The 24,327-nt window shown below is 41.6% G+C and overlaps 1 protein-coding gene across 4 annotated transcripts in view; it reads left to right on the forward strand.

Annotated features, from left to right (window-relative positions):
* Positions 1-10,422: 10,422 nt before the first annotated feature.
* NUCB2 (nucleobindin 2) overlaps positions 10,423-24,327 on the forward strand; it is a 55,081-nt gene continuing 41,176 nt past the window's right edge. For 2 of the 4 annotated variants that reach the window (XM_066251049.1, XM_066251052.1), the window contains exons 1-2: positions 10,423-10,559; positions 13,969-14,123. The gene's annotated coding sequence lies outside the window, so the exon portion shown is untranslated. Of the gene's footprint in view, positions 10,560-11,067; positions 11,196-13,968; positions 14,124-24,327 lie in introns of all 4 variants that reach the window. The other 2 variants (XM_066251050.1, XM_066251051.1) reach the window with 2 other exon arrangements.

The following is a 24,327-nucleotide window of genomic DNA, read 5'->3' on the forward strand; positions in this document are numbered from 1 at the left end:
GGTTTGGTGCATATATATTAAGGATTGTTATGTCTTCTTGATTTAAACTTCCCCTTAATCATTATGAAATGACCATTTTTGTCTCTGAGTACTTTTTCTGTCTTGTAGTCAGCATTATTAGATATGAGTATTGCTACGCCTGCTTTTTTTGGGTGTTGTTTGCTTGGAGTATTGTTTTCCAGCCTTTCACTTTGAATTTGTTTTTATCCTTGTTGCTTAGATGTGTTTCTTGTAGGCAGCATATAGTTGGATTTTCTTTTTTAATCCATTCTGCTACTCTGTGTCTTTTTATTGGTAAGTTTAATCCATTTACATTTAGTGTAATTATTGACACTTGTGGGTTCCCTACTGCCATTTTATAAATTGCTTTCTGTTAGTTTTGTATCTAGTTTGATTCTTCTCTTTTGTTTTTCTATCATTTGTTTTTGTTTGTTTGTGTTCCATACTTCTTTCCTCTGTTGCTACCTTTTTTAAGTCAAGTGTTTTTGTGGTGGTTTTTTTAAGGGTGGTTAACATTAAGTAATGAAAAGGGTACCTACCATATTCATTGTAGTACCCTATCTTATAAGTATTTCTGCACTTCATCATCCTTTGCTACTGTTAATCTCCATCCTCTCCCCCCTTTTTTTTCCTTTGTTGTCACAGTTTAAGTTTGGTTTTATTGTGTTCTTGGTGGAGCTGTTACTTGTGGTGTTGTTTTCTTTTGTTCTTTGAATCTGGTTGGAAAACCCCCTTTAGTATTTCCTGGAGTGGGGGCTTTCTGTTGATAAATTCTCTCATCTTTTCTGTATTTGTGAATGTTTTTATATCTCCTTCATACTTGAAGGATAGCTTTGATGGGTATTCTTGGCTGAAAGTTCCTCTCTTTCAGGGCTTTAAATATTGGGGTCCACTCTCTTCTAGCTTGTAGAGTTTCTGCTGAGAAATCTGATGATAATCTAATAGGCCTTCCTTTATATGTTGTACTCTTCTTTTCTCTGGCTGCCTTGAGAATTTTTTCTTTGTCATTGGTTTGTGTCATCTTTATTATGATGTGCCTTGGAGTGGGTTTGTTGGGGTTAAGAAAACTTGGTGTTCTGTTTGCTTCTTGAATTTGAGGCTTTAGTTCCTTCCACAGGCTTGGGAAGTTCTCGTCTATTATTTGTTTGAGTATATTCTCCATTCCATTTTCTTTCTCTTCTCCCTCTGATATACCTATTATTCTTATGTTATTCTTTCTGATGGAGTCAGACAATTCCTGTAGGGCTTTCTCGTTTTTTATTATTTTTGAGTCTCTTTCTTCTTCTCTCTGTTGTGCCTCAAGTTGTTTGTCTTCTATTTCACTAATCCTATCTTCAATCTGGGCTGTTCTGTTAGCTAAGCTTGTTACCTCGTTTTTCAGCTCGTGAATTGAGTTTTTCATTTCTGTTTGATTTGTTTTTATAGTTTCAATTTCCTTGGTAATATATTCTTTGTGTTCATTGAGTTGTTTTCTGATCTCCCTATATTGCCTTTCTGTGTTTTCTTGTATATCTCTGAGTATTTTTAAGATTTCTATTTTAAATTCTCTGTCATTTAGCTCCAAGGCTTCCAATATGTTAAGTCTTTTCTCCATAGATTTTTCCACATCTATTTGTGTTACCTCTCTTTCTTTTGTATCCATAATATTCGATTTCCTCTTTCTTATCGGCATCTGAGGGTGGTCTTATTGATAGCACTAATTAGAATTAATAAAGAGTAAAAAGTAAAAAAAAAAAAAAAAAAAAGGGTAAAACACCCCACAAAAAAAAACAGTAATAATTTATTATTTCCCCCTTTTTTTCTCTCTTCTCTTTCCCTCCTCTCCCCTCCTCAGGGAAATATCGTGTCTATAATGGAGGGCCTGATTTGGGGTGAAGAGTTCAAGGGGCAAAAAAAAAAGGGAGTAGGGACCTACTAAATGCAAAAAAAAAAAAAAAAAGGAAGAAAATCTTAGACAAGCATAAGATGATTTGCTTGTAAGTGATGGTCAACTAAGAGATATAATGAGAGGGATAAGAGGGAACCAGAAAAAAGGACCAAAAAAGAATAATAAAGAAGAAAAAATAAAAATAATAAGTAAAAATCTGTTGTATTAAGTGGAGCGAAGACTAAATACAATGGAGACCTTGGGTTGGGAAGACCCAAAATGCCACAAAAATAAACAAAGAAGAAAAAAAAATAAAAACAAAAGCAAAAAAGAGAAATAAAGCCAAAAAAAAGCCTTGAGTCCCAAATTAACTAATTTGTTCATGATTGAGGATTATATGGGAGGAAAGTAAAATGAGAAAAGAAAAAACGAATAGAAAGGAAAAAATAAGAAAAAGAGAAAAACGAAGGAAGAAATAAAATAGGAAGAGAAAAAAACAAAATAAAGCAAGACAAAAAAAAACAAAAACAAAGAGGAGAGAGTGAGAGTTAAGTGTTTTGGAGTATAACCTTAAAGGAGGGTGAGGATGAAGAAGAAAAATAAAATGCAGCACTCATGAGTAGTGTAGTTCAAGAAAGGGGAAGTATAAGATGGGCAGAGAATAGAAGGACCGAGGTGGAGGAAATAAAGGCAAAAAGATAGAAGAAACAAACAACAACAACAACAAAAAAAAATTAGTGGATCAAGTTGTAAAGTCTGTGGGTTTTTCTTGATTTTGAGAGGTTAACTTCTTCCTTTTTCTTTTCTCTCCCTCTTCCTGGTCAGTGACTCTGTACCCCAGGCTCTGCCCCTGTGTCACTCTTAGGTAGGGATTTGCAGTTGATGGGATTCTATGGCAATGTCATATAATTGGCTTTAGTCTTGCTGGAAGTAAAGGCTTGTTGGCATTTGCAAGGTTCAACGATGAGAGAGTTTGCTTTCCGGGATTCTCTCTCCTAGTCCCCCCTTTCTGAATTAGCAGCCTGGTGATCCAGCTATAAGGCTGCAACTGCTTCTGCCTGGGGAGTAAGAGGCTCAAAGAGCTGGGAAATCCCCACTCTATCCCCACTCAGTGCAAGGCTTTGGGAAAGGCTCTGACAGTCAGGGCCTCCAGTGTAATCAGGCGGGGGTGGGAGTCAATTGTTGTCAAGGTGACTGATCAGCGCCTATCATTTAGTTGGACCTCTCAACCCAGGCTTTCCACACTTTGTAGCCTGTTTTTGCAGGGAAGAAGAGGCACTAGTCTCTGCTTACGACTAGTGTAGTATAGACCTTATTATCTGCCAAGTCCTTCTTGTTAGCGTTTATCCCTGAATATGGAGGCTCTATCAATCAGAAGTTGCCCCCGCCCCTTTAGCGAGAGGCACTAAAAAATATCACGCCTCTTGTCTTGGATCGCTGAACTGAGAGAGATCTTATCAATTAGAACCGAGGGTGTGCAGATTTCATGGGTTAAGCTAATTTCAGTGATTGGGTCGCAGCTGTGTTTCCAAAGGTATTTTAGGCTGCCTGCGCGCGCCCCTCCCCCAACGCTTGATTGTTAGCTTGAATGGCTGGGTGAGGTGCCCCGCCCACGGAGAGAATCTCCCAAGCCTCTCCCACTCGCCCCGCCGCTGGCGGCTGGACCGCACCAGGCTCAGGATAATGGAGCCCCTGGGTGTGCGGGCCAGCAGGGCGCCCTGGGCGCGCGAATGGGGCGCTCCGGGCACCGGTGGCCGGCGACCCCCACTCGCAGTGTGCGGGCCGCTGGGAACGTCAGCGGTGCTCAACCAGACCGGGCGCGCGCGGTTGCTCGCGGCGGCTCGCGGGGGCTCGCGGCGGCTCGCGGTTCCCAAGTATATGGGCTGACTCACCACAGGCGCACTTCCTTGCGGTTTGAAAGAACGTCCCTGTGGTAGATTCCTCCAGACCCTCGTCTCTCAGATTCAAGTGATAACAGTCCTTTCGCTTTCAGTTTGTGTGGAACTCCGGAATGCTCTGAGGATAAATTTTTCTGTTTCTAGTTGATAAATTTGTTGTGATTTAGGGGAGAGCTGTCAGATGCGCTGCTCACGGCGCCATTTCCGTGACGTCACTCCCTCCTCTGCTCTTGAAGGTTGCCCGGCCACACCCTTTACGACACCATGAATTGTCCTACCACCTTGGAATGAAACCTCATTCCTCCTTTACATATTTCCTTCTGTCATCCCCTTGTGACAGCACATGCTAATCTCTTCCCAGGACTGCAATCTGGAATGGGGTGTGGGAAGATACAATTTGTATGGCATCACAAAATGATGAGTTTATTTGGGAAAGTTCATGATGTCATAAGAAAATATCTACATAGGCCCTGGCCGGTTGGCTCAGTGGTAGAGCGTCGGCCTGGCGTGCAGAGGTCCTGGGTTCGATTCCCGGCCAGGGCACACAGAAGAGGCGCCCATCTGCCTCTCCACCCCTCCCCCTCTCCTTCCTTTCTGTCTCTCTCTTCCCCTTCCGCAGCGAGGCTCCACTGGAGCAAAGATGGCCCGGGCGCTGGGGATGGCTCCTTGGCCTCTGCCTCAGGCGCTAGAGTGGCTCTGGTTGTGACAGAGCGATGCCCCGGAGGAGCAGAGCATCTCCCCCTGGTGGGCAGAGCGTCGCCCCCTGGTGGGCGTGCTGGGTGGATCCCGGTTGGGCGCATGCGGGAGTCTGTCTGACTGTCTCTCCCCGTTTCCAGCTTCAGAAAAATACAAAAAAAAAAAAAGAAAAAAAAAAAAAAGAAAATGTCTACATAATAGAAATTTTTAAAAGAATCATTAAAGCCTGACCTGTGGTGATACAGTGGATAAAACATTGACCTGGACCAGGTGGTGGCACAGTGGATAGAGCATCGGACTGGGATATCGAGGACCCAGGTTCGAGATCCCAAGGTCGCCAGCTTGAGCGCGGGCTCATCTGGTTTGAGCAAATCTCACCAGCTTGGACCTTAGGTCACTGGCTCGAGCAAGGGGTTAATTACTCGGTCTGCTGAAGGCCCGCGGTCAAGGGACATATGAGAGGCAATCAATGAACAACTAAGGTGTCGCAATGCGCAACGAAAAACTAATGATTGATGCTTCTCATCTCTCCGTTCCTGTCTGTCCCTGCCTATCCCTCTCTCTGACTCTCTCTCTGTCTCTGTAAAAAAAAAAAAAAAATTGACCTGGAACGCTGAGGTTCCTGGTTCAAATCCCTGGGCTTGCCCAGTCAAGGCACATACAAGAAGCAATCAATTGCGATCTCACTCCCTCTCTCTCTAAAATCAATAAGTAAGTTTCACTTTTATGTCCCACCTGTGGTGGTTACGGGGGGAGGGGGGAAAGAGAGAGGGAAAGGAGGAGGGGGAGGGGCACAAAGAAAACTAGATAGAAGGTGACAGAGGACAATCTGACTTTGGGTGATGGGTATGCAACATAATTGAAAGACAAGATAACCTGGACTTGTTGATCTTTGAATATATGTATCCTGATTTATTGATGTCGCCCCATTAAAAAATAAAATTATAATTAGAAAAAAAAATAAAATCAATAAGTAAAATATATGATATGAGTAATGGAGAAGACAGAGGTCAGATGGCATAACTTGAGAGTAAAAGGGAAGGGAGCAAGTAGAGAACGAAATTTGAACAAATATTAAGCAGAGAAATAAGTTGGAGGGTGATGTGTGGTCAAGAAAAGTATTTTATTTCAAATATTTTATTATAACAGTTTTAAGTATACTGAAGAGGTGAAAGAATTTTGCAATGTAAATCACTATATTCTATAATATAATTTTATTCTACTTACTTTATGACATCTTTTTGTCTATCCATAGGAAGTGAGCTTTGAAGATTGAAAACATTCCTAAAGTGTGTTTGTATGCCTCGAGTGTGATTCTACTGCTAGGAAAGGTTAATGATACAGAAAAGGAAAGGGATGGCTAAATGAAAAAATGAAGTCCTTGAGAACTGGGTGGGGGAACTGGATGCAGAGTACATAGGTAAAGGGATTGCTGTTTGTTGTTTCAGAGGGGAGAAAGAGGAAATGGTTACAGAATAAATTTGATACTTGGAAAATGTTGCAGAAATTACAGTATTGTCTAATTAACAGCTCAAACCCTCTTCTCTTGCTAATAGAACACAAAATTTGGCATTAATGAGCCCAGACTCAGGGATTATCAGTGATTGGTCTAAAGCAATCATGACCATTGCATTCTCCTTTGCCAGATACTAACTTTTCCATCATCTTGGAGCTAAAAGAATGGCTATATAACCTATTTCTGGTCCATGGAACTTAAAGGTTGTTTTTTGAGTGAAAGCTGTTCCTCTGCTGATAAAAGATGAAGGAACTTCTCACATAAAAGTTCCTTTTGTCTCCCCCCCCAACACCTGTGTTTTTTCTACTTTTGAATGTGGTTATGATTCAAGATGTCAGGTAGTATGACAACCATCTTTCAACCTTCAATAAGCTTGAAGATGAAAGCCAGAGCTGAGGAAAGGAAAGAGGCTGTCATGATACTGCCTAGCAGCTGAACCAATGCCAACAACTATTTACCTCCAGATCTATTTTTATCACAGAAAAACAAACTCCAATTCATTGAAGCCCCTGTAGTTGGGTTTCATGTCACTTTAGCTAATACAGATAGAGAATATGGCAAAAGTATGGTGGCTAATCCTTCTTTTTTCTGCTAAGAACTTCTTTCCAACATGATTTTAGTTACAGACTCTGTCCCCCAGGCCACGGGAGTGAATACCTGACCTAAATAGAACTTAGTTTTTTCCTACTGAGAAATTTAAACTTTATTAGGAATACCCAAAGACACTTCTAGAACGGAGACCCCTGAGATTCTTTACCCACTCAGTCTGTGTATGAATTACCACATTATCTTTACAATAAATCTCCCTTTTCATTAAGTTAGCTGGAATTGGTTTTTAATGTCTTAAATCAGTGGTTCTCAACTAGGGGAGATTTTACTCTTCAGTGGATATCTGGTAATATCCAGTTCTCAACTGGGGGAGATTTTACTCTTCAGTGGATATCTGGTAATATTTTTGATTGACACAATAGGGGTAGGGGTAGGGGCTGTTATTGGCATCTAGCATGTAGATAAAAGGGATGCTGCTAGTATTCTACAGTGCACAAAACAATCCCACAACAAAACTTTGGCCCAAAGTGTCAATAGTATTGCTGTTGAGAAACCCTGCTTTAAAAAGAGTTCTTTAACTTGTGCAAGGAGGTTCTCAACAAAGCTGCCAATGAGTGAGATGGAGAAATTGATGGTCTAAGGAGCAAGAAATGTGGAATGGCCTTTGATAGTATGGAAAAGAAAGTATGCTGAAGAAACATTGGAGGAATATTAGGCAGTGGTTAGGTTCTGCCTGAGGTTGATGACCTTGAATTTAGAAACATGAGACTAATTATATTTATTCTGCAGAGCTATATTGGTACAAAGATAAGGCATACTGTGGGTTCATCCAGGGCTGGGTTTATTTTGTCAGGCGAGAGAAAGAGAGGAAAAGAAAGGCAAGAGAATTGATGTTTGTATGAAATTTATTTTACTGATGAATCAGAGAGAAGAAATAAGAAAAAAATTGATAATAAAAACTGATGAGAGATAAAAATTAAGGAAACAATTCCACTTACAAAAACATCAAAAAGAATAAAACACCTAGGAATAAATTTAATCGAGTGAAAGACCTGTACACTGAAAACTATAAGGCATTGACAAAAGAAATTAAAACGGACACAAATAAATGGAAAGATAGTCCATATTCATGGATTGGAAAAATTAATGTCCACACTACCCAAAGCAATCTACAGATTCAAAGCAATCCTATCGAACTAGAACAATCCTAAAATTTGTATGCAATCACTAACACCCATGAATAGCCAAAATAACTTTGAAGAAGAACAAAACTGGAGGCACCATATGTCCTAATTTCAAATTATATTACAAAGCTATAGTAATCAAAAAAAGTATGGTACCTGTATAAAAACAGAAACAATAGCTCAAGGGAACAGAATAGAGAGCCCAGAAACAACCCCACACATATATGGTCAATTAATTTATGACAAAGGAGCCAAGAGTATACAATGGGGATAGGAAAGTCTCTTCAATAAATGGTGTTGAGAAAACTGGACAGGTACATTCCAAAAACAAAACAAAACAAAAAAAAAAAACACAACTGGACCACTAGCTTACACCAGACACAAAAATGAACTAAAAAAACTTGGACAGTGATGTCCTGTGGGATCATAGAAGTGACAAGGGGAATAATTAAAGTATTAAATAGCCAGAATCTCCTTGACATTTTTTTTATTGGAGTACAAAGAGATGTAATATTGGGTTGTTTCACTGTTATAGAGCCATTGCCTGCTTTATGTCCACATGACATTCTGAAATATTTTCCTCAGTGATTTCTCCTAATCCTGCATCTTGCTATTTAATTTGATTGCACCATCTTTCTTATTTTCTTTTTCTTTCACCCCAGAATTTTGCTGGCATCTCAGCCACCAAGCTAGTGTTCATTATCCTTTTTCTTTCATTGGATTGTTGGACTAAACCAATCTTCTCATTTTCCATTCTTTATCTTCACTGGATGACTATAAATAATCTAGATAGGTTATGACCAGATAATAATCTATTAAAGGTTCTAACCCAAATTTTAGTGCCTGGATCAGGCAATGTATATTTGGCAATATGGTAGATAACAAGTGTTAAAAATGTAGAAGATGTTTCTTGCTTTTAATGTATTCACAATTTAGTGTTTTCCACAGTGTTGGGATGCGGTGTTACCTTCTGATTTTACACTAGCATTGGTTACTAATGATACATAACCAAGATTCAAATATTTCTCATGATTTCCAATTGAAATTTAGTGCTCCTATACCATTACCTCTTGAATATCTTCTTTCTCTAGTCCTTTTACTCTTTGATCTATCCATGAGAACTGAAGATGATTCTTTTCTTTACATTTGCCTCTGCTATCAAACCTTCAGGGGAGGCAGAGTCACAACATTCTAGGGCATTCATTATAATGAGGGAGATAGTTTGAGATTTTAATTTAAAGAAAATGGATAAGTGTTTCCTCCTGAACCTTGAATAGGAACTTAACCTCCAGGTACTGTTCTAAGTATGTAGCTGAGAAGTATATAAGAGTAAAGATTGCTTAATTGAAATCCAGAGAGCTGAATCCAGAGTCCTAGCTTAGCTGCTAACATGAAAATGGCTAACATTTACTGAGCATTTACTATGTTCCAGTCACTTTTGTATTAACTTGTTTTGCTGTAAGGAGGAGGGTGGTATATATTTATTTTTATTATTTTATTTTTTTGTGAGAGACTGGTAGTCCTGTTAATTTAGTTGTTCACTGATTGCTTCTCATACTGCCTTGACTAGGGGGCTCCAGCCAAGTCAGCGACCTTGGGATAATGTCTATAATCCCACGCTCAAGCTCGCTGCCCATGGTCAACCTGGTAAGCCTGTGCTCAAGCCAGGTGACCTCTGGCCTTTGAATCTGAGTCCTCAGTTCCCCAGGTTGATGTTCTATCCGCTGCGCCACCACCTGGTCAGGCAGGGAGGTGGTATTTTAATCCCCATAATAGAGACAAGAAAACTGAGATAACTTGTCAGGTCACGGACTTGGTTTGCGATGAGTCTGGTTTTGCAACACAGGTAGTCTGGCTCCAAATTGGTGCATTTAGCTACTACCATCTATTACTTCCTGATAAAAAGTTACCATTACTAACATATGCAACAGGTTCTGTATTGGTTTTCTGGAATGTTATCTCATGTAATCTTCACTAACGACTGTGAAATACGATTTTCTGGAATGTTATCTCATGTAATCTTCACTAACGACTGTGAAATGCGATTTTCACAACGGAGAAAACTAAGGCTCAGAGAGGTGCTATTATTTAGCAGACTCAAGCTCTGAAACCAGCCTCTGAGCTCCGAAAGCTTCTCTAACCCTCGAGCCACGTATATCTTTGAGCCTCTGTTTCCCAGTCTTTAAAATGAGGGTTGTGGAGATGTCTTAGTTCCATGAGGGGGGAGAGTGTAGAGATAAGAGATATCCGCACATAGCTGTGAGAGAAGGTGCAGTGAAAAGCAGTCTAACCCAGAGTGGCCCAGCATAACGGGGTGAGTGCTGAGGGGGCTTGGGTGTGTAGAACCAAACGAGGCCTTTGGGCGAAATTGGGTCTGACAGCCCGTCTCTTACCGGTTTGGGCGCTGCCGGAGCGGGCTAGCAACCAAGGGAGGGCCCGCTCCGGAGAAAGCACCTTATCCGCCCAAATCCTGTTCTACAAGCTTCTCCATGAAAGCAAAGGAAGGAAGGGGCGCGGCTTCGCCGCCCGCGTAGCAGAGCGCCACGTCCCTCTTGGCTCAACCTCCCCCGAGCTCCTCCGCGTGCGCGCTCCGCGCCGTTCGCCTCCCGGCCCGCCCGCGCAGTCTCGTCTCTGTCCTCACCAATCAGCGATTCGGAGATCCCAGTAGGACCAGTCAGCGGCTGGCTGGGGGGCGGGAGCTGTTGCCATGGCAGCGAGGGGGCGGGAGCGCGAGGTAGGGAGAGGTACAGGGCTAAGCTGCAAACTGGGAGCTAGCGAGACAGGTTTGTGTGCTGCCGGCTGAGCCTCGCGCGTGGAGGCTGGGGCTTGGTGAGGCCCGTGACTTCGAGGTGGGTGATCAATGTTGCGGAAGGCTGGGGCGGGTCCTGAGATAAGACTTAGGTCTTTGCCAGCGCTGCCCGGGCACTGAGGATTGCTGGGGCCGCACTGTGAGAGGGCATGGGTGGGAGGGGGCTTCCAGCTCGAGCTTGAGGTGCAGGGTCCTTTCCTCCGCTCTACTCGCTGCAGGCTTTCTTTGGGGTCGATGAGGGCGTCAGGTCTTGGCGAGGAATGGCGGGGGTGAGTGCAGGACCGAGCCCCGGGTGGGGTTCCAGCCTGGCCTTGGCAGGTCGATGGGCGATGGAGGTGCCAACTGTTGAGTACCCACCGATTCCTGGCTGATGCTCACCAACCCCCCCGCCGCCGAGCAAAGCTAGGCCGGTGAATCTTGTTCTTCTGCCCGTTCTTTTAAGCCGGTAACCCCTGACACTTAGAAGAGGAGAAAGTTCTTGTCAGTTGTGCATTGTTTTCCCTTAAATGACAGATCGTTGGGTGTGAGGTGTGGTCTTTCGGTTTCAGAGTATGAGAAAGATGATACTTCCTTTTTGCACCTGCTAAGTGATAACTCAGTGAGATGTGGTTATTGTGGCTGCTGCTGCCTACTAAACTCCTAAATTGGATAATGTACATTTTACACAATTGAATAAGTAAGTGCTGCCTGCCATCTGTGCCTTTTACTTAGGCTATTATAAACCTGTGGATGAGTATGAACATCAAATGATGTATTACCTTGTTTAAAAAAAAGTAAATGAGACTGAGGGTAAATGCAAATATTTCTGATACTTTTATTTGAAGGAGATTGTGTATTTAGAATTGATGAGACAGTTGCTTTAAGGAATTCTTAAAGTAATATAACTAATGGTATTGTAGGTTTAGATCAGAATATCCATAGCTTCTTTTACAGCCTATATAAGTTATTTGTTTCCTAAGGCATTCCTGGGGAATTCTGTTGAATAATAGGGTCATGCAGTATCCAGATTCTAGCATCTTGCCCCTCATAGAAAGTGCCTCAGAATTCATAGTGATTTAAGCTGAGTCTGAGTTCTTGTTTTAGAAAACTTAAACAAATTCAACTATTGTTGAACAAATGTTTCAACAAACATTCCTCAGTTAATAGGGTTGATGATTTGAACAAACATGAACATTTAGAATTAGAAATGAAATTTCAAATAATATCACTCTTTTTACTAGGATAAACATGAAACCTTATCTCTCATTTTGGTCTTTAAACTCTCCATGATCGCCTGACCAGGCCGTGGAACAGTGGATAGAGCGTTGGACTGGGATGCAGAGGACCCAGGTTTGAGACCCCAAGCTTGCCAGCTTGAGCATAGGCTCATCTGGCTTGAGCAAAAAGCTCACCAGCTTGGACCCAAGGTTGCTGGCTCGAGCAAGGGGTTACTCGGTCTGCTGAAGTCCCGCGGTCAAGGCACATATGAGAGAGCAATCAATGAACAACTACCAAGGTGTCGCAAAGGCAACGAAAAACTGATGATTGATGCTTCTCATCTCTCTTCGTTCCTGTATGTCCCTATCTATCCCTCTCTCTGACTCTTGCTCTGTCCCTGTAAAAAAAAAAAAAAAAAAAAAAAAAAAAAAAGAGATGTCCCCTAGAAAGCTGGTCCCCCCCAAAAAAAATAACCTCTCCATGATCTTGTTCAACTTTGTAGTATGAGCAAAAAATTTATTTCTGTCTCCTAGCGGTTACTCATGCTGTTCTTCAGCATCTATCTTAACTTTACCCATCTTGCAAGGGTCAAGTCCATGTTGTGTTTACCTTTCTCTGATCTCCTGAGATAGTTATTATTATTATTAAAAAAATTTTTTTTTGTGTGTGTGACAGAGACAGAGAGAGGGACAGATAGGGTCAGACAGATAGGAAGGGAGAGAGATGAGAAGCATCAATTCTTCACTGTGGCTCCTTAGTTGTTCATTGATTGCTTTCTCTATGCGCCTTGACCCCGGGGGGGCTACAGCAAACTGAGTGACCCCTTGCCCAAGCCAGCTACCTTGGGCTCAAGCTGGTAAGCCTTGCTCAAACCAGATGAGCCTGCGCTCAAGCCAGCGACCTCAGAGTCTCGAACCTGGATTCTCCACATCCCAGTCCGACGTTCTATCCACTGCACCACCACCTGGTCAGGCGAGATAGTTATTATTTACATCACACATTTTGTATTTTCCCATTCAGCATGGTTTTTGCAAACTTGGTTGGTGGTCTGTAAAGACCAGTTAAAATGCAATGCACAATTAAGGCAATGAGGGTACCTTTCAAATCACTAGTTATCGGTTATAGGCATTAATATATAGTGTATCAGGAACATGATGAACACCAGTGCCTTTTTGTTTGGGACTTGTTATGTATATCTCTATACTAAATTAATTTTGTGTTATTTAGAATAATATTTAAATTGCTTTCTACTTTAAATGACCCTTTGGATGACGCAGGTGTACAAAATACTTTTGCAAGTATCGGATAGCTGGCGGAATCAAATGTAGGGTTTTTTTTCTTTTTAAAAAAATTTATTTATTGATTTTTAGAGAGAGGAGAGAGAGAGAGAAAAAAAGGGGGAGAAGCAGGAAGCATCAACTCATGGTAGTTGCTTTCCATATGTGCCTTGACTAGGCAAGCCTAGGGTTTCCATTTGGTGACCTCAGCATTCCAGGTTGACGCTTTATCCACTGTGCCACCACAGCTCAGGCAAGTGGATTTTCAGATGTATTTAAAATAATCCTTAAAGTAGATAATATTTTAAGTATTGTGAGTAATTGAGTTGACTATATTTGGCATGATAAATGATTTTTTCTAAATAATTGATGTTCTAGAAAGGGGAAATATGTTATTTTTATGTTTGATAAATGCAATTAGTTTATAGACTTTAAAAAACAGGCTGCTAAGAATTTCAAATAACTTTTATTAGGAAAAGGAAAAACCTCAATCACGTTAATGATTTTCGATCTAAAATTTAAAAAACCCACTACAGTATGGTGCAGAGTATATGTATTTAATTAGAATTCGATGCTCAGATTTCAATCCTGGCTTTACCAAATGATCTTGGCAAATCAATTAACTTCAAAGATTTAATGGGAAAACTTACCTTATATCTTGAAGTGTTATTGCTGAGCAAAATAAACTTTTAGTTGGGATTATTCTTTCTTATTTAAAAGGAGAGCAATATGGTAAAATCTGGGCAAAACAATCAATATCTTTTGTCTATTCTGGTTTTTGATTCTGTTTATTTATTATATCTCTCTCTCCTCACTGTTGGAATATGATATAATTTAGTCTTCTTCCACATTATAAAATCTTGGTACTTTTTTCACAAGGTGTGACAAATTTATACACTGTCATGTACCATTATTTATAACCTACATTTATGTTTACATTTAATGTTCTTTTTATTACTTTTTTAAAAAATTTAGGACCTATTAAGAGTTCGTTTTTAGTGAAAAAGCATTGAGCTTGGAGCCAAGACCCACCTCCTTATTAATTTGATATTGTGCAAATCATCTTACATCTCTGGAACTCAGTTGCCTCATCTGTAAAAAGGAGATAATAATTTATAACCTATAAGAAGGTAAGTGATTAGTTAAGAAAGCAAATAAAGAAATAAATAAAAACAGACTCAATGATGCCTTAAACACACAATGTTTATTTTCTTATGTGAAATAATTCTTGAAGTTGGCATTCTAGGTTAGGTATAATAGCTTCATAAAGTCATCAAGGACCTAAGTGGTTTCCAGTTCTTTGCTCTGCTATCCTGAAGGTGTGGTGTGGTCCTTGTAGTCCAAGATAGCTGCCAGAGCTCTAACCATCACAGCCAAATTCAAGGTAGCAAGGCAAAGACTGACAACGATGTATGCTCTTCCTTTGGGGAGGTGTCCTGAACCAAAGCTCAGAATTCTAGGGAAGCAGGGAAATGTAGCTGGATGCATGGCTGCCCTGAATAGAACTGGGCTTTTGTTATTGAGGAGGAAGGGAAGATTTGGATATTGGCAGGTAAATCGAATTCTCTGCCACAGTATGGATTTTTTCTCTTTCATCTCTGAGGATTGTAAGCCATGAAAACCAGTAATAGAAGCTTCGGTACTTTGCCATGGCAGAGCTTTAAGACTGACCATGACAATAGAAAAAAATAACTTTCATCTAATAAATTGTTGTTGTTTTTTCACTTTTATCTCATGATTTATTATGAAAGCCTTTCTGGCTTGATTGGGTATTTATTCTGGTTACTTTTTAAAATTACCCATAAAATGCTATTAGATGTTTGTTGTGCAATTTATGGATGTATTAAAAAGCTAACTTTTTTTTGAAACACTTGCTTTATGCAAGGCACTAAAGAGACAGAGATAGTTATTTTAAGGTATCCCATAATAAATCATCAGAAAGTAAATTTTTGATGAAAAATATAATTCATCTCAAGATACAGTTAAAGTCAGGGTGATCAAATGAGGTACACTTTTGCCTTCCTTGTTAGTTAGAAGTTGTGGGTGTTTTGTTTTAACCACTTTAACTATTACCTGTCTTGAAAAATTTCTTCTTACTTAACTACTAGTTCTTGTTTAACTTACTTAGGTATAGTATTTTATTTCATTCCAGGCCGTTATTTGTATTATATGAATATACCCTATACTTGTCTTGTGAAATGGTTTAGTTGCCATTATATCTGTAAAGAAAGTAACTTGAAATAAAGTTTCTAGAAAAGGAAACTGATAGGGAGTGTAAGTTGAAGCAGGGAAAAATCTAAAGATTCAGTCAATCTTTTAGGTGTATTAGATGGAAGATAAGAAGCAAATGAAAATTTTATTACGAAGTATATATGTGTTTTTGAAGGTTTTGAATTTTTCCTTCTATCACTTAAGGAAAAAGTAAGTAATTCTTTTGCCACTAGTGCTTTGATTTCCTTTTGTTCCAATCTAGAACCACTGACCTCACTAAATAAAATAATCAGGAGCCATATGAGTTCCTTTGTTCTGTTTTTAAAGTGAGAGTGGGGGAGACAGAGAGACAGACTCCTGCATATGCCCTGACCAGAATCCACCTGGCAACCCCTGTCTGAGGCCAATGCTCTGCCCATTTGGGGCCATGCTCACAACTGAGCTATTTTTAGCTCCTGAGATGGAGGCTCTACAGAGTAATCCTCAGCACCTGGGCCATGTGCTCGAACCTATTGAGCCTCTCACTGCGGGAGGGGAAGAGAAAGAGAATGGGGGAAAGGGAAGGGAAAAGAAGTAGATGGTTGCTTCTCATGTGTGCCCTGACTGAGAATCAAACCCAGACATTCACACATAGGGCTGGCACTCTTATCTGCTGAGCCAGCCAGCCAGGTCCTTTTTTAAAAAAATAAGATTTTTATTTATTGATATTTTTTCTTCTTTTCCAAGTTAGAGGAGGAGAGATAGAGAGACAGACTCTAACATGCACCTGGACCTGGATCTACCCAGCATCCCCCATTTGGGGCTGATGCTCTGCCCATCTGGGACCATGCTTGTAACCCAGCTATTTTTAGTGCTATAGGTAGAGGCTTCACTGGAGCCATCTTCAGCGCCCAGGCGAATGGTGGTGAACCAATTGAGCCATAGAAGGGGAAGAGAAGGGGGAAAGAAAGAGGAGGAAAAGGGGTGGAGAAGCAGATGGTTGCTTCTCCTGTGTGCCCTGACTGGGAATTGAACTTGGGACATCCATGCACAGGGCCAATGCTCTACCACTGAGCCAACAGGCCAGGCCCGCTTTATTGATTTTTTTAAAAAAGATTTTATTTATTGAATTTTAGAGAGAGGAGAGAGAGCGAAAGGTGGGGGAATGGGAATAGGAAGTGTCAACTCGTAGTGGCTTCTTGTATGTGCCATGACAAGGCAAAACCTGGGTTTCAAACCAGTGACCTCAGCATTCGAGGTTGATGCTTTATCCATTGTGCACCACAGGTCAGGAGGAGCCTTAATGAATTTTTAAGAGACATTTAACATTGTAAGTCACCTGACTAAAAGTGTCTATTTTCTGAATACCATTTGAATGCCTTTAAAGATATTTTTATTTAAAAAAAAGTATTGATTTTAGAGAGAGGAACAGAGAGATAGAGACAAAAACATTGAAACATTGATTGGTTCCTGTATGTGCCCTGACCAGGAATTGAACCTGCAACCTTTTTGTATTGGGATGACACTCTAACCAACCGAGCTGTCTGGCCAGGGCTAAAGATTTTCTAATTAATGAAAAAAGGATCATGCTATGCATTGTTTTATAAACTATTTTTTCAAGTTGCAATTGTTTATTTCATAGACTGCCTTTCACACTACATTGAAAGTCCTATGAGAGTAGGGATTATGTCTATCTCACTTAACTTTATATCTGGCATAATGTCTGATACATAGTGAGTACGTAATAAATATTTATTAAATTAATAAATACACATAACAGATTAAAGAAAATATACTTTTTTTGAGGGGTAGGATAGACAGGAAGGGTGAGAGATGAGAAGCAGCAATTTATACTTGTGGCACTTTAGTTGTTCATTAATTACTTTATCATATGTGCCTTGCCCAGGGGGCTCTAGCCTAGTCAGTGACCTCTTGCTCAAGCCAGTGACCTTGGGCTCAAACCAGCGACCTTTGGGTTCAAGCCAGTGACCATGGGGTCATGTCTGTGATCCCACGCTCAAGCCAGCAACCCTACACTTAAGCTGGATGAGCCCGCGCTCAAGCTGGTGATCTCTGGGTTTCGAACCTGGGTCCTCCATGTCCCAGTCCGATGCTCTATCCACTGTACCACTGTCTGGTCAGGCAACACAGTTTTTTCTCTCATCACTTTAGTGAATATGTAAAGTTAAATATATTCATAGTCTTATTATTTTTCTTTTTTTTAAATTTGATTTATTGATTTTTAGACAGATGGGGGAGGGGAGCGGAGAAGTGGGAAGCATCAACTCCTAGTAGTTGCTTCCTGTATGTGTCTTGACCAGGCAAGCCCAGGGTTTCTAACTGGCGACCTCAGTGTTCCAGGTCGACGCTTTATCCACTGCATACCACAGGTCAGGCAGGTCAGGCATAGTCTCATTCTCTTTTTTTTTTTACAAAGGCAGAGATTGACAGGGACAGAAAGACAGGAACGGAGAGAGATGATAAGCATCAATCATTAGTTTTTCGTTGTGACTTAGTTGTTCATTGATTGCTTTCTCATACGTGCCTTGACCGCGGGCCTTCAGCAGACCGAGTAACCCCCCTTGCTGGAGCCAGCGACCTTGGGTCCAAGCTGGTGAGCTTTTTGCTCAAGCCAGATGAGCCTGCGCTCAAGCTGGCGACCTCGGGGTCTTGAACCTGGGTCCTTCCGCATCCCAGTCCGATGCTCTATCCACTGCGCCACCACCTGATCAGGCAGTCTCATTCTTTTGAAACACTCTTTTTTTTTTTTTTTTTTTTTACAGAGACAGAGAGTCAGAGAGAGGGATAGATAGGGACAGACAGTCAGGAACAGAGAGTGATGAGAAGCATCAATCATCAGTTTTTCGTTGCAACACCTTAGCTGTTCATTGATTCCTTGCTCATATGTGCTTTGACTGTGGGCCTTCAGTAGACCGAGTAACCCCTTGCTCGAGCCAGTGACCTTAGGTCCAAGCTGATGAGCTTTGCTCAAGCTGGTGACCTCGGGGTCTTGAACCTGGGTCCTCCGCGTCCTAGTCCTACGCTCTATCCACTGCGCCAACGCCTGGTCAGGCTGAAACACTTTCTTGATTCAAACTTGTCAATATCTGTGTTTTCTGCACAGAATTGTTCTTTCTACTATGGAGAGTTACAATGATTTTCTTTTAGAAATTTCTTCAAGCCCCTTTGCCTGGAATTTTCTTTCAAGCCTCTGACACTCATTTTGCAAGCTCTGATGCCAGTACTTTCTTGAAGATGATACTCATTTTGTAAGCGCTGATGCTAGTGCTTTTCCCAAGATAGCACCAGTTTTCTGATTCATCTTCTTTCTTTTTTTTTTTGTTTTTTGTTTTTTGTATTTTTCTGAAGCTGGAAACGGGGAGAGACAGTCAGACAGACTCCCGCATGCGCCCGACCTGGATCCACCCGGCACACCCACCAGGGGCGATGCTCTGCCCACCAGGGGGCGATGCTCTGCCCCTCCGGGGGGTTGCTCTGCCGCAACCATAGCCACTCTAGCGCCTGGGGCAGAGGCCAAGGAGCCATCCCCAGCGCCTGGGCCATCTTTGCTCCAATGGAGCCTTGGTTGCGGGAGGGGAAGAGAGAGACAGAGAGGAAGGAGGGGGGCGGGGGGTGGAGAAGCAAATGGGCGCTTCTCCTATGTGCCCTGGCCGGGAATCGAACCCGGGTCCCCCACACGCCAGGCTGATGCTCTACCACTGAGCCAACCAGCCAGGGCTCATCTTCTTTCTTTAACTTCTCCTTCAATGCTGTGTTGGCTGAAACGCTGAGGGGTTGCAGTTGTCTGGAAGAATAACATCAAGTTGTATTACTTTTCAGGCAACCTATTTAAATTTTCAGATACACAGCCTCAGAATGCATCTAGAACTAAACTACACTTGGTAGGTTAGGAAGGGCTCTTGGACGTTCAAACCAGATTTAGTCAACCATCATCCATCTTGTCACCCTTTCCCCTTCTTATGCATACAAGAACATTTTTGGGAAATTATTTTGTAGTTTAAAATTTAATTTGGTAGCAACTTTTGGCCATAGGCATTTATGATAGTGTTATAGTAATATGCTTATTTCTTTCTTTCTTTTTTTTTTTTTTTTTGTATTTTTCTGAAGCTGGAAACAGGGAGAGACAGTCAGACAGACTCCCACATGCGCCTGACTGGGATCCACCCAGCACGCCCACCAGGGGCGACGCTCTGCCCACCAGGGGGCAATGCTCTGCCCCTCCGGGGCGTCGCTCATCACGACCAGAGCCACTCTAGCGCCTGGGGCAGAGGCCAAGAAGCCCTCCCCAGCGCCCGGGCCATCCTTGCTCCAGTGGAGCCTTGGCTGCAGGAGGGGAAGAGAGAGACAGAGAGGAAGGAGAGGGGGAGGGGTGGAGAAGCAGATGGGCGCTTCTCCTGTGTGCCCTGGCCAGGAATCGAACCCGGGACTTCTGCACGCCAGGCCGACGCTCTACCACTGAGCCAACCGGCCAGGGCCGTAATATGCTTATTTCTGACCCATTCTCAGGATCTCAATGACTAGCACCTTTATCATTAGTGTATCATTTTGAAGCATATAAAAAGGACATCAGGATTTTGTCAGCATTTTCCTATTGACTAAATTCAGCTTTGTTTTTCCCTCAGGTGACATGGAAGTTATGCAGCTTCTGTCTAGTGTTAGTAGGAAGTTTCTTACAAATTGACATTTTCCTTAAAGATGCATGAATTCATCAAATTAGTTTCATGTTCCATATAAGATATTTTATTAATTGCAGGCATTGTAAATTTCTACTACTTTAATTTGCAGTGTTTGGCTGCTCATGTGGGTGGGTACCTTCCTGTCTAAAAGCACTTATTGTTTCTTTACAAGAAAATGTAAAATTCTTGTTATTCCTTTAATATCAAATACTTCTGCTTTATGAATATCAGCTACTATATTTCTATGTTTACAAAATAACTTTGCATTTCAATGCCAAACCATAATATAATCTTTTGAAGACATTTAAAATGGTAATTAAACTCAATTTGTGAAGTACCAACAAGCAAAAACTCAATTTGAAGTTACTGGAGTAAGAATAGCTATGATAAAGTTTGTACATCTGTAGGCAGTAAATATTATTTTGTTATTGCCACTTCTTCAACCACAATTTTACACTTGATCTTAGCCAAAAGGCAGAGCAGCGATTGGCAACCTCAATTTTAATAGTCTGTTAACTGAAAAACACTCTGATTTCTGAGATGTTAAACTGGGGAGGTGTACATCTTAGAATTGATTAAGTACCTTATTGGTAATTAAAATTAAAAAAAATATTTTTATTTTTTTATTGATTTTAGAGAGAGGAAGGGAGAGAACAAGAGAGAGAGAGCAAGAGAGAGAGAGACACACACACAGGAACATCAATCTGTTCCTGTATGTGCCCTGACTGGGTATTGAACTGGTAACCTCTGTGCTTGGGACAGTGCTCTAACCAACCAAGCTATCCAGCCAGGGCCATTATTGGTAGTTTGATTAAATATAAACAGAACATACTTTTAATCTCCATTAGAAGACAGAGATTGTTAGGTTGAATAAAAAGGAAGTGTGGTATGTGTGTTTATATCTATACCCTAATCAAAAGAAACTGGTTTAGCTATATTAGTATCAAATAAAATAGATCTTAACACAAATTGGGGCATAAAGGTCAGTGAAGTGTATGGGGTTTTTTTTTGTTTGTTTGTTGTTTTTTTTACAGGGACAGACAGAGAGAGGGATAGCTAGGGACAGACAGACAGGAACAGAGAGAGAGAGAGATGAGAAGCATCAATCATCAGTTTTTCGTTGCGACTCCTTAGTTCATTGATTGCTTTCTCATATGTGCCTTGACTGCAGGCCTTTAGCAGACGAGTAACCCCTTGCTTGAGCCAGCGACCTTGGGTCCAAGCTGGTGAGCTTTTTGCTCAAGCCAGATGAGCCTGCGCTCAAGCTAGCGACCTCAGAGTCTCGAACCTGGATCCTCTGCATCCCAGTCCGATGCTCTATTCACTGCGCCACTGCCTGGTCAGGCTAAAGGTCACTGAAATGTGATAAAAGATTAAATCCATCAGAAAGTTAGAAAATCTTAAATTTGTGTACATTTAATAACATGGCCTCAAAATATTTAAATAAAAAGACAGAATTTGAAGGAAAAACATAAAAAAATTGTAGTGTAAGATTTCAACTTGCAGATTAATAGTTATATTCATTAAAAGAAAGAAGCGGCCTGGCTGGTTGGCTCAGCGGTAGAGCATCGGCTCGGTGTGTGGAAGTCCCAGGTTTGATTCCCAGCCAGGGCACACAGGAGAAGCTCCCATCTGCTTCTCCACCCCTCCCCCTCTCCTTTTAGCTCCCTCTTCCCCTCCCACAGCCAAGGCTCCATGGGAGCAAAGTTGGCTCTGGGTGCTGAGGATGGCTCCATGGCCTCCATCTCAGGCACTAGAACGGCTCCCATTGCAATGGAGCAATGCCCCCTAGTGGGCATGCCAGGTGGATTCTGGTGGGGCTCATGCAGGAGTCTGTTTCTGCTTCCCTGCTTCTCACTTCAGAAAAATATAAAAAACAAAATGAAAGAAAGAAAGAAAGAAAGAACCATGAGTTGGTAGAATTAGTTCTACTAACAGAAGACCCCATAACTTCAAAGCTTGTTACTTGACATTTTACATGAGTGATTGGGATGCATATGGCTGAGGAAGAGAATATGGACAGTTTTCTTTGGTTGCAGTAGTTACACTTTTTATAGTTTCGTACCTCCTTGGGGATCACATGTCCTTCCCTGCAGAAAGGACCTGTTACTGTGCTAAAACAAAGCATAATTCAACGAAGAACAACATGCATATACACTATTTGATAAATTCATTGAATGGACATTTATTGTCCAACTCTATATTCAGTTAAAATGAAAAGGGCAATGAGAACTTTCAAAGTGATTCAGCTCTAATCATAATTAGCAAATCACAGCATCGACATGGATGTATGAAACCTCATTTACACATTCTAAAAACCTTTAATATGGCAAGATGTACTTGGTTAACATTAAAAAACAAAATTTGGATAATATGCAATCAGAAATTCTTATGGGGTTTTAATATATGAAATGATGGTTTTAACATGAGTATGTAGGACCACCAAGTTATATATCTTTACAGCACTGAAAAGAGATTTTACTACAAAGTGTCAAGGAATAACAGTGGTTATTCATTTATTTATTATGTGGTCATACATTTATTGGATTCCAGACCCTGATATCAGTCCTCTAGTGATAATAAGCAAAGAGGTAGTTTTTTGGTTTTTTTTTTTGTATTTTTCTGAAGCTAGAAAGGGGGAGGCAGTCAGACAGACTCCCGCATGTGCCCGACCGGGATCCACCCGGCACGCCCACCAGGGGGCGATGCTCTGCCCATCTGGGGCGTCGCTCTTTTGAGACCAGAGCCACTCTAGCGCCTGAGGCAGAGGCCATGGAGCCATCCCCAGCGCCCGGGCTATCTTTGCTCCAGTGGAGCCTTGGCTGCAGGAGGGGAAGAGAGAGACAGAGAGGAAGGAGAGGGGGAGGGGTGGAGAAGCAGATGGGCGCTTCTCCTGTGTGCCCTGGCCGGGAATCGAACCCGGGACTCCTGCACGCCAGGCCGACGGTCTACCACTGAGCCAACCGGCCAGGGCCGCAAAGAGGTAGTTTTAAAGATGAAAAACAGTTCTTTTTTATGGAGAAGACTATGTGAAAATATATCTGCTTATTTGAATTCTGAGTGAATTTTAATATCAGTAATATCTGCCAGGAAATCTTAGAAGTTTGCTTGTTGAATTTCTGACCCTTGTTCTTAGATGATATACTACTGTTTTATCCATACTTGCAACCTGGCAGCATAGCTCAGTCCTGAAATGACAAGGTTGGGGGTTAGATCTTTGGACTGGGCACACACGAAAGCAACCAATGAGTGCAAAACAGAGTGGGACAACAAATGAATGCTTCCCTTCCCCCTTCCGTCTCCCCTTTCTCTCCCTTCTTCTCTCTGTCTTTAAAAGAAAAAAAAAAATTAAGTCCATTTGGTTGGAGTGGCATCCTGGAGCGCAGAAGTTACGAGTTCTATTTCCTGATCAGGGCACAGACAAGAGCAGCTCAAAGTTCCTATCTCTCTCTCTCCATGTTTCTCTCAAAATAGAAAAAAATTAAAAAAAATGCAGCTATGGTATGAACAACTTTTCCTATAGAATTCTTTTTGTGTGTGTGTGTGTGTGTGTGTGTGACAGAAACAGAGTCAGAGGGAGGGACAGATAGGAACAGACAGACAGGAAGGGAGAGAGATGAGAAGCACCTGTTCTTCGTTGCAGCACCTTAGTTGTTCATAGATTCCTTTCTCATATGTGCCTTGACCTGGGGGGGGGCTACAGGAGACTGAGTGACCCCTTGCTCAAGCCAGTGACCTTGGGCTCAAGCTGGTGGGCCTTGCTCACACCAGATGAGCCCGTGCTCAAGCTGGCGACCTCGGGGTTTCAAACCTGGGTCCTACGTGTCCCAGTCTGATGCTCTATCCACTGCGCCACTGCCTGGTCAGGCTCCTACAGAATTCTTAAGTCAGACTCTAAGAGAATGAGAAGATCTAAGCACATCAAGTTGCAGTAATGAATTTTCCATCCTTAAATAAGCATGCTTAGAAAAGAGCTACCTCAAGGAATTGGCTTTCATCACGCACCTCCACTTTCACAACAGAATGAGTAGAGTCCCTTTCTAATTCTCCCCAGCCCGACAGAGAAAATGAGATCATGTTGAGAGTTAATTTAAAAGTTGAAGATTTGAATGTACTATTATACTTGATCTCATGTATCCTCCCATGTTTACATACCTAGCCCTGGCCTCAACTGACCTCCAGACTCAAAGTCCAACTTCTTGTTCCATATCTCCACTGCAAATGTAATAGGCATTTCAAACTTAACATGTCAGACCTATGCATGGTCCCTGCCCCTTCCAGCAACTGTCCCATCATCTCCCTTGTAAACAGCATGTACCACCATTCACCCAGCAGCCCAGGCCAGATGTCTAGGAATCCTCTCCCTTTCTTTAAAATCCCTTTACATGCAATCAATCCTTCAGAAGTCTTACTAGAGGTAGTTTCAAAACATATCCCGAATATGTAT

This window comes from Saccopteryx bilineata, chromosome 1, assembly GCF_036850765.1.
Source record: "Saccopteryx bilineata isolate mSacBil1 chromosome 1, mSacBil1_pri_phased_curated, whole genome shotgun sequence".
Lineage (NCBI taxonomy): Eukaryota > Metazoa > Chordata > Mammalia > Chiroptera > Emballonuridae > Saccopteryx > Saccopteryx bilineata.